The sequence below is a fragment of the Stenella coeruleoalba genome (assembly GCF_951394435.1).
Source record: "Stenella coeruleoalba genome assembly, chromosome: 2".
Classification (NCBI taxonomy): Eukaryota; Metazoa; Chordata; class Mammalia; order Artiodactyla; family Delphinidae; genus Stenella; species Stenella coeruleoalba.
This window is the reverse complement of record NC_137147.1, coordinates 147,604,631-147,618,030: the sequence shown is the minus strand read 5'-3', so window position 1 is coordinate 147,618,030 and position 13,400 is coordinate 147,604,631. Positions and strand designations below refer to the sequence as shown.

The 13,400-nt window shown below is 41.4% G+C and overlaps 1 protein-coding gene and 1 pseudogene across 2 annotated transcripts in view; both read left to right on the top strand.

Annotated features, from left to right (window-relative positions):
* The window catches only part of FAM81A (family with sequence similarity 81 member A), a 123,873-nt gene that overhangs the window by 30,257 nt on the left and 80,216 nt on the right, over positions 1 to 13,400 (top strand). The gene's annotated exons all lie outside the window — the stretch shown is intronic.
* Positions 10,208 to 11,424, top strand: LOC307182385 (vasculin-like protein 1; annotated as a pseudogene). The gene has a single exon. The product of its transcript is annotated as a vasculin-like protein 1 (transcript).

The window sequence follows — 13,400 nt, the reverse complement described above, 5'->3', positions numbered from 1 at the left end:
TCTACATTCATGCTTTGTGCAAACACCAACTCTATCTAGTGCCCATAACATTTAATGCATACCTTTTGAAAGCTATATGAAAACAAAGATTATTTGGGTGATTCAGAAGAAATTTGTCATTTATTGAATTCATTAGGCAATTTATTGACTCTTAAAATTGTGAATATCTTAACTACATTAATATTTTTTCATTTTGGTTTCTATTCGTCTATGTGGTAATGATAATATCAGCTATTATTTATGGAATGCCTACTCCATGCCAGATACTTTACGTATATTTTCTTATTTAAGCTTCAGAACAACTTAATGAAATAGGTATTATTATTAATAATATTGATTGAAAAGAACAGTAAAGCTCAGAGATTTTAATTAACCTGCCCAAGGCCATACAGCTACCAAGTGGCAGAGCTGAGGCTTAATCCAAGCCAGTCCGACTCAAGGACTTGATCTCTTAATCACAATGAAATGATACCTCATATGGACACAGACTTATTATCTATGACAAGTGTGGATTATGAAGAAAGTTAAAGTGTCAGCAAGCAAAAAACTAGATACATGTAAACTCAAGATTAAATGCTTGGAAACGAGGACTGAGAAAAAGCTAACGAAACAACAGAAATCTCATAGAACTGTTCAAAATTAGGGAGTTTTTGCTGGAAGTTTTTCATATAGTTTAAGTGACTTGTATTTAATTATTCAACTGTCAGGATTTTAAAATCATGATTCTCTTGCATCACTGGTTTCTCTCTATTTACTGGATCACTGCATCAGAAAGGAAACTTGTTCCAACGTCTTCTATTTTAAAAAACAAACTGAAAAACCTTTCTGGTTACCTTCCCATTTTTCTCCTCCTCTTTATGGCAGGACTCCTTGAAAGCATTGTCTACGGGCATCACTTCTTCATTCATTTCCCATCTTTTCGTCAACCTGCTCAAACAGATTCCATCCCCCCCACTCCACTGAAACAGCCCTCATCAAGGTCACCAGTGGCCTCCATGTTGCCAAATCCATCGCTCTCTTTTGGGGCCTTAACTTCTGAAACTTCAGCAGCCTTTGACCCCACTGACCTCCTTGAAAGTCTTCTTTGCCTGCTGCCGCACCATACTCTCCTGACTCTTGTTCATCTGCATAGGCTCCCTTTCTGGGTTCTTTTTGTTTGTTTGTTTGTTTTTGTTTTTTTGCGGTACGCGGGCCTCTCACTGTTGCGGCCTCTCCCGTTGCGGAGCACAGGCTCCTGACGCGCAGGCTCAGCGGCCATGGCTCACGGGCCCAGCCGCTCCGCGGCACGCGGGATCCTCCCGGACCGGGGCACGAACCCGTGTCCCCTGCGTCGGCAGGCGGACTCTCAACCACTGCGTTACCAGGGAAGCCCCCTTTCTGGGTTCTTGATTCTTGATTCCGGAATCTGGTTCCTTTTTCTCTGCCCCAGGGCTTGGTTCCAGGACGCACGCAATTCCCCATCTGCCCGTCTTCCCTAGATGATCTCATCCAGTCCCTTGACTTTAAGTACCTCCTATATGCTAATGCTAATCAAACAATATCTTCTGCTCAAACTCTCCCCCAGAGTTCAAACTCATAGTTCCAGCTGCCAGCTTGATAGTTCCTCTTAGAGGTCTAATAGACATCTCATACTTAACATGTCTAAAACTGAACTCTTCATTTCTGCCCCTAAACTTGATCCTCCCGAAGAATTCTCCACCTTATAAATGGCATCATAATTTACCCAGTTGCTCAGGTTGAAAAAACAGCAACCACCTTGATTTTTCTCTCCTCCATCCCTAACTAATTCATGACAAGTTTGCTTAACTCTACCTTTACATTATATCCAAAATCAGTCCAGTTCTATCCCTATCTCCCCTGCAACCATTGTAATCCAAGCCATAATCATACCAATTACGTCATCATTACAATACACCCAATAGCTTAAAACTAGTTTCTCTGCTTTCTCTTATGCCCTCCTGTAACTCATTTTCAGGACAGCCACCAGACCAAATCAGATCAGGTTATTCCCCTGCTTAAAACTGTCTTTTGAGTCTCATCTCAAATAGAACCCAAGCTCTTTACTGCAGTTTTCAAGCTCCTATGCACACTGCCCTCTGAGTCCATCTAGTACCCCACTCTCTTCCTCTCTTTCTGAGCTTAAGCCACACCAGCCTCCTCTTAGCCCCAAGTATGCCAAGCCCCTTCTCGACTGGCTGTTTCTTCTGCCTGAAATTCTCTTCCCCTAGATCTTTACATAGCTGACTTTAGATCATCTAGGTGTCAGTCAAACACCACCTTCTTATAGAAGTCCATGGTAGCCATCCTTTCTAAACTAGCCAACATGCTCCACATTGATCACTGTCCCATGGCTCTTTTTATTTTCTCCATGAGGATCATCACTATCTAAAATTGCTTTGCTTGCTCATTATCTCCCCACTTAAAATATAAGCTTCCGGGGCTTCCCTGGTGGCGCAGCGGTTGAGAATCTGCCTGCCAATGCAGGGGACACGGGTTCGAGCCCTGGTCTGGGAAGATCCCACATGCCGTGGGGCAACTGGGCGCGTGAGCCACAACTACTGAGCCTGCGCGTCTGGAGCTTGTGCTCTGCAACAAGAGAGGCCGCGACAGTGAGAGGCCCGCACACCACGATGAAGAGTGGCCCCCGCTTGCCACAGCTAGAGAAAGCCCTCGCACAGAAACGAAGACCCAACACAGCCAAAAATAAATAAAATTTAAAAAAATAATAAAAATTAAAAAATATATATATAAGCTTCGGGAATTCCCTGGCAGTCCAGTGGTTAGGACTCCGTGCTTCCACTGCATGGGGTGCAGGTTCGATCCCTGGTCTGGAACTAAGATCCAGCATGCCGTGTGGCATGGCCAAAAAAAAAAAAAAAAAAGTTAAAAAAATATAAGCTTCATGAGGGCATCGATTATGCATGACTACTGTATCCCCTATGCCCAAAATAGTGCCTTTCACAGTCTAGATTCCCAATAGATGAGGAAATGGAGGCTGAAAAAAATTAAATGATGTGTCCAAAATCATCCTGTTAGTAAGAGATGAAGCCAAAATTTGAACCCAAATCTGAAAATTTCGCTCTGAATCTTGAAGTCCTTCTGTTACATGATAATGTATGTAATATATATTCAGCAGGCAATGATTTTCATTATCTGAGTAATGGAAAATAGTCCCCTGGCTTTTTGTTATTCGTAAAGCTTATAAAAAGCTAACTAAAATAATTTTTTTCTTTTTCCTTGCTCTGAAACATTATTATATTTCCACACACACACACACACCCATACCTTAAATGAATATTCTATGTATCTGGAAAATGATTTTGTATTAATCAAATAGGCCTTATCTTGACGGTTCTATTTTTTTTTTTTTTTTTTTTTTTGTGGTATGCGGCCCTCTCACTGTTGTGGCCTCTCCCGTTGCGGAGCACAGGCTCCGGACACGGAGGCTCAGCGGCCATGGCTCACGGGCCCAGCCGCTCTGCGGCATGTGGGATCTACCAGACTGGGGCACGAACCCGTGTCCCCTGCATCGGCAGGCAGACTCTCAACCACTGCGCCACCAGGGAAGCCCGACTGTTCTATTTTTAATGGGCTAAAACTGATAGGAAAAGCCATATACTGATTTTTTTGTCAGAAAATTATTAACATAAATTTGGAACAATTTACTATGCAGTCAATGGGTTTATGCTCTTTTGAACAAAATTTGTTTTTAAATTAGAGTCTTACGTCCTCTATAAAAGGTTTCATAATGCCATTCTCAAAGGGAAGAATTGTGGTTTGCTAACAACACATCTTGAAAGTACCTGAAATAGAAATACAGAAATTATGTCCTAGGAAGAAAGGCAGTAATAAGACTCTTAAGTAAATAAACTGAGGATTTTCAAAATAATAGGTACATATATTTTTTAAATACTCTATGATTTTCTCCTCATAACTCGAGTTTTCTTTTAATTTTTTTTTGCATCAGAGAAATACATGTATCAATACTTAGTATATAAAGTCAAAGATGTTTATACTGATGTTTCTTGATCTTTCACTGTTAATTATTATCTATTGACTTTCTACTATGGAAGATGAGAATTTAGCTTTCTTAAATGCCTCAGTCTACCTTCTGCCACATACACTTTTCCTCCAATCTCCCCAATATGGTGAGGTAACAATTTTTGATTAAGCTGATAATCAATGTTTACATTATGTCTATTGTTCACAGCTGAGCTATGTATGATTGCAGACAACTTTTTTCTTTTCTTAGTATTAACGATTGCCTTTTTTGGCCATTGGTTTAGTTCTTTTTGTACCTCTCACTAATTCATCTACAGACATTTTTTTAAAAAAACACTTTAAAATTAATTAATTTTTGGCTACATTGGGTGTTCGTTGCTGCGCACAGGCTTTCTCTAGTTGTGGCGAGCGGGGGCTCAGTAGTTGTGGCTTATGGGCTCTAGAGCACAGGCTCAGTAATTGTGGCACATGGGCTTAGTTGCTCCGCAGGATGTGGGATTTTCCCGGACTAGGACTCGAACCCGTGTCCCCTGCATTGGCAGGCGGATTCTTAACCACTGTGACACCAGGGAAGTCCCATCTACAGACTTTTTGATAGAAGTATAACTCCTTTCACTGTGGTACAAACATATTAGATAATCCGTTTCTCTCTCTCTTTTTTTCTCTCTAATTTCTTGGAAGTATCCTTCCTGTGGTGCTCTACTTCTTGCTTTAGTCTGTACTGGTTGCTCTCCATAAGACTTGTTGGACATCAGTCCTGGTATTACTTTTATCATATTCCTAAGAATTCTCTTTACTGTTATCTTGGAGTAGATCTTCCACTTCCTGGGTCCATGTCTCTTTCTTTTTAGCTTACTTTCTTATGCAGTTTACATTTCTCAGTAAAATCCTGAGAAAGTGTACATTTTTGGGAAGTAGAATATATAAAAATGTCTTTATTTTTTCCTCAGACTCAATGGATAGTTTAGCTGGATGTAGAATTCTATAATAGAAATAATCTCTCAGAATTTTACAGGTACTGATCTTGTTTCCAGTATTACTATTGAGAAGTCTGATGTCATTCTGACTCCTGATTCTTTGTCTGTGATATACTTACAGTCTGGAAGATTTTAGGATCTTCTCTTTATCTTTAGTGTTCAGAAATTTCAAAAAGAACTGCCTTGGTATGAGTTTTTTTTAATTCACTGTGCCAGGTACTTGGTGGTTCTATTCAATCTAGATCATCATGTCCTACAGTTATAAGAAATTTTCTTGTGTAGTTTCTGCAACGTTAGAGGGCTTACTATGGGCAGTCTTATTGGTTGGCGTGTCATCCAATACTGCTCATAAAAATGCTTGTGTTGAAGTTTTTTTAAAGCTTGATTTATAATTTTCTCTCTTTCAGTATAACAAAAGGCAAGCTGATATCTCTTGTGAAAAATTTTCTACAGATATTATTATTTTCTCCCCTTGGAAAAAGAGTAGACTCTTCCTTGGAAAAAGAAATGTCAAACTTATTGTGTTAAGATTAGATACTGTGTATGCTTGTGTTTTATTTTTTTTAATAAATGTATTGTTTGTTTATTTATTTATTTACTTTTGGCTGCATTGGGTCTTCGTTGCCGTGAGAGGGCTTTCTCTAGTTGCGGCAAATGGGGGCTACTCTTCGTTGTGGTGCGCAGGCTTCTCACTGTGGTGGCTTCTCTTGTTGCAGAGCACAGGCTCTAGGCGCACGGGCTTCAGTAGTTGTGGCGCACGGGCTTAGTTGCTCCGCGGCACGTGGGATCTTCCCGGACCACGGCTCGATCCCCTGTCCCCTGCATTGGCAGGCGGATTCTTAACCATTGCGCCACCAGGGAAGCCCCTTGTGTTTTAAATTTATAATGAATTAGCAAGACTTTTGTATTTGTCACTAAGACCTATCCAAAAAAGACCTATCCAACTTTTGAGTACTGAAATTACCGAAATAAAACAAAATAGTCAAACCAATATTCATTATTTGCTCACTCTTCTGACTGGATTTGGGAGAAAATAAGCCGGGAAAAGCTCAGCCCTGACTTCTGATGTAAGAGACTTGGGCAGAGATACTAGTCAGGAATGGGCCACATCTACTCCTGGTGCTAAGAACAGGGTAGGCAGGTGGAGGAAAGAATCTCAGAGGGCAGAACCCAGGTCAGGTGGTGGCAGGAGTAGGGAAGTAAAAGTCTTCCTTGTTCTGGTGATGCTTTGAAATCCCACCCTATGGTTCAGAAGAATAAACCAAACAGCTGAAAGCAGGGGCCAGATGACTGTCTGGTGTTGGTGGTGGCAGTGGTAATCATTGACTCCTCAGCCATCGCTGGCTATATTCCTCCTCAGAGATGTCCATGGGGAGCCGAATGACTTCAACTGGCAGTGGGAGGAAGGACGATGGGCTAGTGATGCCATCTGCACCTTTGCCACAGCACCAAGTATTATGCACAGGCCTCTTTCCCTTTTCAAGGGCCTGGGTGGGTGCTTAATTTGGCTGAATCATATAGGTGGAGCAGGAAGGATGCAGATAAATAAGGCAGAAGCAGTAGTGTGACAATCTCACTCGTTGTTCTTAGAGGAGAACTTGGAATTTGTGTTAGATGCAGCCAAAAATGATCGGGATATTAGGCGCTGTACATCCGTTTGACTAGGACATTGATAACTTCATGCAATGGAAAGAAATGGTTTGGGGTGTGACTGACACCAAAAGGATACTCAGAATTGTTCCAAGACAAGCAACATCAGTAATTGTGTGAGGAGCAAGTCAACCAGATTAATTACCAACTTCTGTCTGCATATGTAAGATAAAATAGTCGAGCCAATATTCATTAGACCTTCACTCTTCTGATTGGGTCCTGGGAGAAAATAGTAATAATAAAATTTATATGATATGAGATATAATAAATAATATTAAAATAGTAACTAAAGTGCCCTAAAGTTTTTTTTTACATGAGTTAGTGCCTTTGATCTCCATTAGAATCCAGTGAAGTAGGCACTGCATTACTGCCATCTTACAGGTGATGCAACTGAGTCAAAGAGACGTTAAGTAACTGGCCTAAACACATACCAGTAGTGTTTAGGAACGTCACAGCGTGAATCCTCCTTAAAAAGAAAAAAAGAATGTGTCACATTTACAATTTATGATTCTAAGGGGAAGAGAAAGTTACCTCCTGAGTCTATCGTGATGAAAACCTATTACATGACTATGGATGGGGTGGGAGGCGGCTACAGCTCCTGGTAGAAAGTCCTACAGCTCATTCACATGACCTTGGGAAATCTGCTATATGTACATGAAAACAATTAAAGTGTATCCAAATGCTGGAGAGGAAACAAAGAGGGTTACACTTGGTATTTCTCCTGTAAGAACAACTGCATGATATTAATTTTAAGTGCAGAATATGTATTGCCTATTAATCAGGACTTTAAAAAGTAGCACTCCGTATACCTTTTGCTAGCAAGCATGCACTCATAAAGCACTTGCTTCCGTTTCATTATTTAAGAAGATGCTCAAATCCCAAAATATTTTTGGCTCTGTGTATTTCAAACTAAAGATTCTTTTATCAGGTTCGTTTAGAAAATTATACTAAATCTTCACTCTTTGCCAATGTAGACTTGGGTGAAGGTGTAAGAAATCAGATAGAGTGTTAAAATTAATTTGTACTCCCCAAAATAAAATTGTTTGTATGTTACTCTTCATATTCTTTTTTTTTTTTTTTGCGGTATGCGGGCCTCTCACCGCTGCGGCCTCTCCCGCTGCGGAGCAACAGGCTCCAGACGCGCAGGCCCAGCATCCATGGCTCACGGGCCCAGCCGCTCCACGGCATGTGGGATCCACGGCATGTGGGATCTTCCCAGACCAGGGCACGAACCCGTGTCCCCTGCATCGGCAGGCGGACGCCCAACCACTGCGCCACCAAGGAAGCCCTCTTCATATTCTTTGATATGTACAATACTTGGGGGAACAAAAGGGGAACTGAAGCAACGTCTATTCACATCTCACTATGCCACGCATATTATATACTGAAGTTTACGATGCATTTTTTTTTTTTTTTTGCGGTATGCGGGCCTCTCACTGTTGTGGCCTCTCCCGTTGTGGAGCACAGGCTCCGGACGCGCAGGCTCAGCAGCCATGGCTCACGGGCCCAGCCACTCCGCGGCATGTGGAATCTTACCGGACCGGGGCAGGACCCCGTGTCCCCTGCATCGGCAGGCGGACTCTCAACCACTGCGCCACCAGGGAAGCCCCTATGATGCATTTTTCCTTCCTGGTCTGATGTGATCATTGGGAGGCCATCCAGCATCTGGTTAAAACACAGGCAGTGGCATCAGAAGTGCCCAGGTTCAAAGTCCACCACACCACAAAAATAGCACTTAAAATTTATACACTACATGTCACTATTATTCTTACATGAAATCTAACTATGGCCAATAACATGAAAGATCGATGTTGTATTTCAAATATAAGAATATCAAATACCAACATCTGAAAATCCCACCCACTAATCAAGATTATCAACCATTCATTTATTGATCTACCAGCCCTATCAAATATCTTCTCATGATGAAATTTCTACTCCCTCTTAGAAATCTGCTTAATATTGCAAATCCCAACAGGAGGCTTTCTAGCTATACACTATACATCAGACACAGTAACTGCCTCTTCATCTGTGACGCATATCTGTCAAGGTGTGAGCTACAGATAAATTATCTGAAACTTACATGCAAACAAAGCCTCCGTATTCTTTATCTGTGTATTCATTCTTTCTAGTGCGGTAAAGCTTCGGGACCTGGACAAGCCATAGCAATGTCTCTAAGCCTCAGTTTTACTCACGGATTTTTGCAAGGAATGCATTAAATACTATAGGTAAAGCATTTAGCCCAGGGCCTGACACGTAAACACTGGCTATTATAGCATCACGGCCAGGGCCCAGGTGAGGTAAGGCACGTAAGTGCAAAATTTAAGGGGGTGCCCAAAAATCTCAGTAATGAAGATAAATAATATTTTAATGCAATACTTTAAAAATTGAAATTAGTGTCAAAAATCCATGAAGAACAAAATATCAAAAATTTCAATAAGGACAGTACTGATAGTCCTGATTTTTCCTTTGCTTCACGTCAATGTGGCTTGGAATGGCACGGTATAATGTATCGTGTATGTTGTGTGTATCGTTATTTAGTGGGTATTGTCATTTCTTTTTTGTGGTTGACAGAAGTGAAAGTTGTCGCTTAATTCTCGTACCTGTGAGGATCACTGTCCAATAATGTACTACTTGGCAGAGAAGCTAAAACAAGAGTGTCAGCTTACGTGGGGCTCCATTGTCTAAACTGTGGTGTCCTGACTGGTTAATACATGGTAAATAAACATGATTGTTTTCTCAGCTATACTGAACTGAGCTATTGTGGCATGAAACTTCAGAAGAGCTTAAAGACTATACAGTATATATATATACATTTTTTTTGGCCTATTTTCTGAAAATTGCTGGAAGGAAAATTTTTTCCAAAGTCAGTGTGCAGGAGTCTTAACGGCGCACGCACATGAAGGAAGGAGGGAGCTAAAGTGATAGATTCCTGTGGCCTTTAAAATGATTGAATAACGATGGAAATGGATGCAAAGTGACTTCTCTACTGAAGCAGAAGATTCTTATTACCTTCCATTAACTCCGTTTAGTCTTCAGGAAGGGGCAGAGCGAGTGAAATACAGAAAACTGAAGAGAAGAAAACCTCACTTTGGAACTTTCTCCATGACTGTTCCTTAAGCCCTGTCTTTCTACTTGTTTTGATTTTGCTGTGAATTTATAAATAGTGAAGACCAAAGAAATAGAAGAAACATTTGAGAGCTTTATACCAAGAAATTTGCCTTGAGAGCTGCTACTCTTTTGAGGGAAAAAGCATATCAAGTTCCTGTCTGATTTTTTTTTTTAAACAAGATTTCTTATGTCCTTAGATTTTGAAGGATAAGTCATATATAAATACATACCTGCACACTAGTTTTAGCAGCTGTGTAAGAATAATGAGATTTATAAACTAAGGGCTTTGTAATGTGGATGTTTTGCTACTAGAGTTGACTGCTCAGAAGATCTTTTATAGCTCTTCAGTGTTTTATTTTTGATCTATCACTTCAATGACATTATTTGTCCAAACAAAAGTCCATCTGTCTTTCTAAGCTACGACTTTTTATGAACAGTGTTTGCATTCAATGTGCAAATGTCCATGTATTATCTATTTAAGCAACATCATAGGGCCATCACTCAAGGAAGTTGAACGAGGTGAACATTAATATAGCTCTTTCCCCTTTCCCCTATTTTTTAAGTGTAACAAATACTTTTTACGTTCCCCTCCCCCTTCCCTTTTCCTCTTTCCCCTTTTGGAAACATGTCAGGATCTAGATAGTTTAAGATGAGCAACTGAGGGGACTGAGAAATTGATCCACACAGAGCCTGGCTTCTTTGTGTTTCATCATAAGGTGTGCTGCCGGCCAGCCTAATTTTAAGTACCCTTTTAACAAGAGAACCTCGTGGAAATCCAGCTGGCAGACTCAAGGAGTTCAGGAAACAGGACCACAGAGGTTACACTCTGGGATCCTGGCCATGAGGTTGGATGCCTCACCTTGTTGAAAAGAGACACTGGACCTAAATGGTGCAGCATGACTTTGTTCCTGCTTGACTAAATTTCTCAGCACCACAGTCAGCTAAGTCACCTACAGCCACCTTTGAAAAACACGGAGAGCACCTACCCTGAGGAGGTGGTAGACTTGGAGTAAGCCGTCGTCGACCTAATTCCTCTGATGGCTTTTTTTAACAATGGACCTCTACGAACGACAGGAGATTCCTGGCACCAGCCCTCCCTATTCCGCCATGATTCCGTGGACTCTGGTGTCTCTAAGGGAGCATATGCTGGAATCACAGGGAACCTATCTGGTTGGCACGGCTCTTCCCGAGGTCACGACGGCATGAGCCAGCATAGTGGGGTGGCACAGGGAACCATCACCACTGGAATGGCAGCTTCCACTCCCGGAAAGGCTGTGCCTTTCAGGAAAAGCCAGCTATAGAGATCAGGGCAGAGAAGAAAGATGATAAGGTGGAAGGGTTGCAGTTTGAAGAAGACGACTTTCCTTCTTTGAATCCAGAACCTGACAAACAGAGTCAGCCATGTAGACCTATGGGAACCCCTTCTGGACTGTGGGAAAACCCACCTAGTGCCAAGCAGCCCTCCAAAATGCTAGGCATCAAAAAAGTTTCCAAACAAGATCCTGCTGCTGCCTTCTCTGCTGCATTCACCTCACCAGGATCTCACCATGCAAATGGAAACGAATTGTCAACCGTGGTTCCAAGTGTCTATGAGAACCTGGTTCTTAATTATAAGGTTATTCTAGAACTTCTGGCCATAAACTCTTTGGATAAATCCTCCTTTATTCCAGATTTCACTCTCTAGTGGGTAGTATTATGTTAAGGCTCAGTTGTTTGCTGTTTCAACACAACTCAGGCTGCCTTCGCCCTGCTATGTACACCAGCAATTACCTAAGTTAAGACATAGATAACACCTCCTAAGTTAACACTACTACACTACTAGGAAGAGTCTTCCAATATTTTATGCTTCCCTGCTGGTTGTGCCCTAATTATAATTACTTTAAAAAAACCTTGTGAGAGGGATAGATACCAACAAATCCATAAGCAAAACATAATATTTGAATTAGCTAACACATGAAGGGAAGTTATTAGCAAAAACAGATAAGTCAATTACAGTTTACTCAAAACATGTGAAAAATCCACTATTTTTACATATAAAAGAGGAAAACAAGGGATTTCCTTAATTCTAAGATGTTACTATTATCAACAAAGAAAACCACCAAAGAAAAGTCATAAAGAATAACACATATTTTATGAACTGATTATTAAGAGAATAATGTCCCACAGTCTGAACCCCACCTTCGTTCAATGTAAGATTTCTCTTATTTGATGAAAGATTTTTTAAAAGGAAATGGATATGGTGATGATGAAATTAGGGGCAGAATTTAGATTGAGTTAGTCAGTGCAAAATGATGTATTGTGCTCTCTGGTTCTTCATGACTCCAACAGCACATATAAATGCAAAGCATATTTTCTCCTATCTTGAAAATGTTTGCTTAGCACTAAAAACCTCTCTGTTGACCTTATTTCTCACCTTCCCTGCACTACCAAACTTCTCTAAAGAGTGACCCACACCTCCTCCTGCATTTCTCTGGCAGCCAGTCTTTTCTTAACCCACAGCAGTCCAATAACTCAAAAATACGCATGAAAGGACTTCCCTGGTGGCGCAGTGGTTGAGAGTCCGCCTGCCGATGCAGGGGACACGGGTTCGTGCCCCGGTCTGGGAAGATCCCACATGCCGCGGAACGTCTGGGCCCGTGAGCCATGGCCGCTGAGCCTGCGTGTCCAGAGCCTGTGCTCTGCAATGGGAGAGTCCACAACAGTGAGAGGCCCACGTACAGCAAAAAAAAAAAAAAAAAAAAAAAAAAAAAAAAAATCCATTTCCTGTAATGAGTCACAATCAAACAATTCTGGAAAAACAGATAGTTCTTTGAAATTTATCCTACAGAAATAGTTTGAGTTGGAAAAAAATTAAGGTAGGCTTAAATCATTGTGCACTGTGTCTCCTCAGGATTCAAAACATGTCACCTGAACAGGGGGGAAGACAAGGTCAGAAGTGGGAAGCCGTGGCTCTACTATACTGTGAAACTTCAGGATTCCTACTGAGGAATTCAGAGTTTGCAAGAGCTACAATTCTTTGTCTTCTTACTAATGAATCTTTTAAAATTTTGGATTCTGTTTATGCTAATTGATATGATTTTTTAAAAGGAAATTAAAGTCAGCCAGAATAAAATGGTGTGTGTATACGTAGCAAGGGCCCTCATTTACCAGGTCCTCTTCTTCTCTACCCTTGAGAGTGATGGAGTCTTGTGGCAATTACAGCATAAAGTTATGCTTTGAAGGCCAGCAGAAGTACAGGAGGGAGTTTCCTCTGTTTTGCAGATGCTCCACTCTGAGGATTATAAGGATTGCTGCCATTCTCCTAGGAAGCCAGGAATGGGTGCCCTGCAGCTCTGAATCAAGGGGGAGTGGCAGAATGGAGCTGGGACCAGGGAAGAGAGTGGGATAGTAAGGGTGGGGGGTGGAAGAAATGAGGCAGAGGGGACTTTCATGTGCCCATCTGAGATGTACACCTTATACTCTGGAAGGCAACCCAATGGGGACAGGCAAGAAGCATTCTGAACCTTTCTTGGGACTCTTGATGGTGGGCTCTGGGTTTGAATGAGTACTTTCCCGTAAGACCTGCACGTCTTTCCAGACATAGCAGAGACTTATGTATGTTTCAAATATATTTTCAGTGGGAGAAAGTCAGTGGGAAACTGAGTGATACTGTTATCAGGA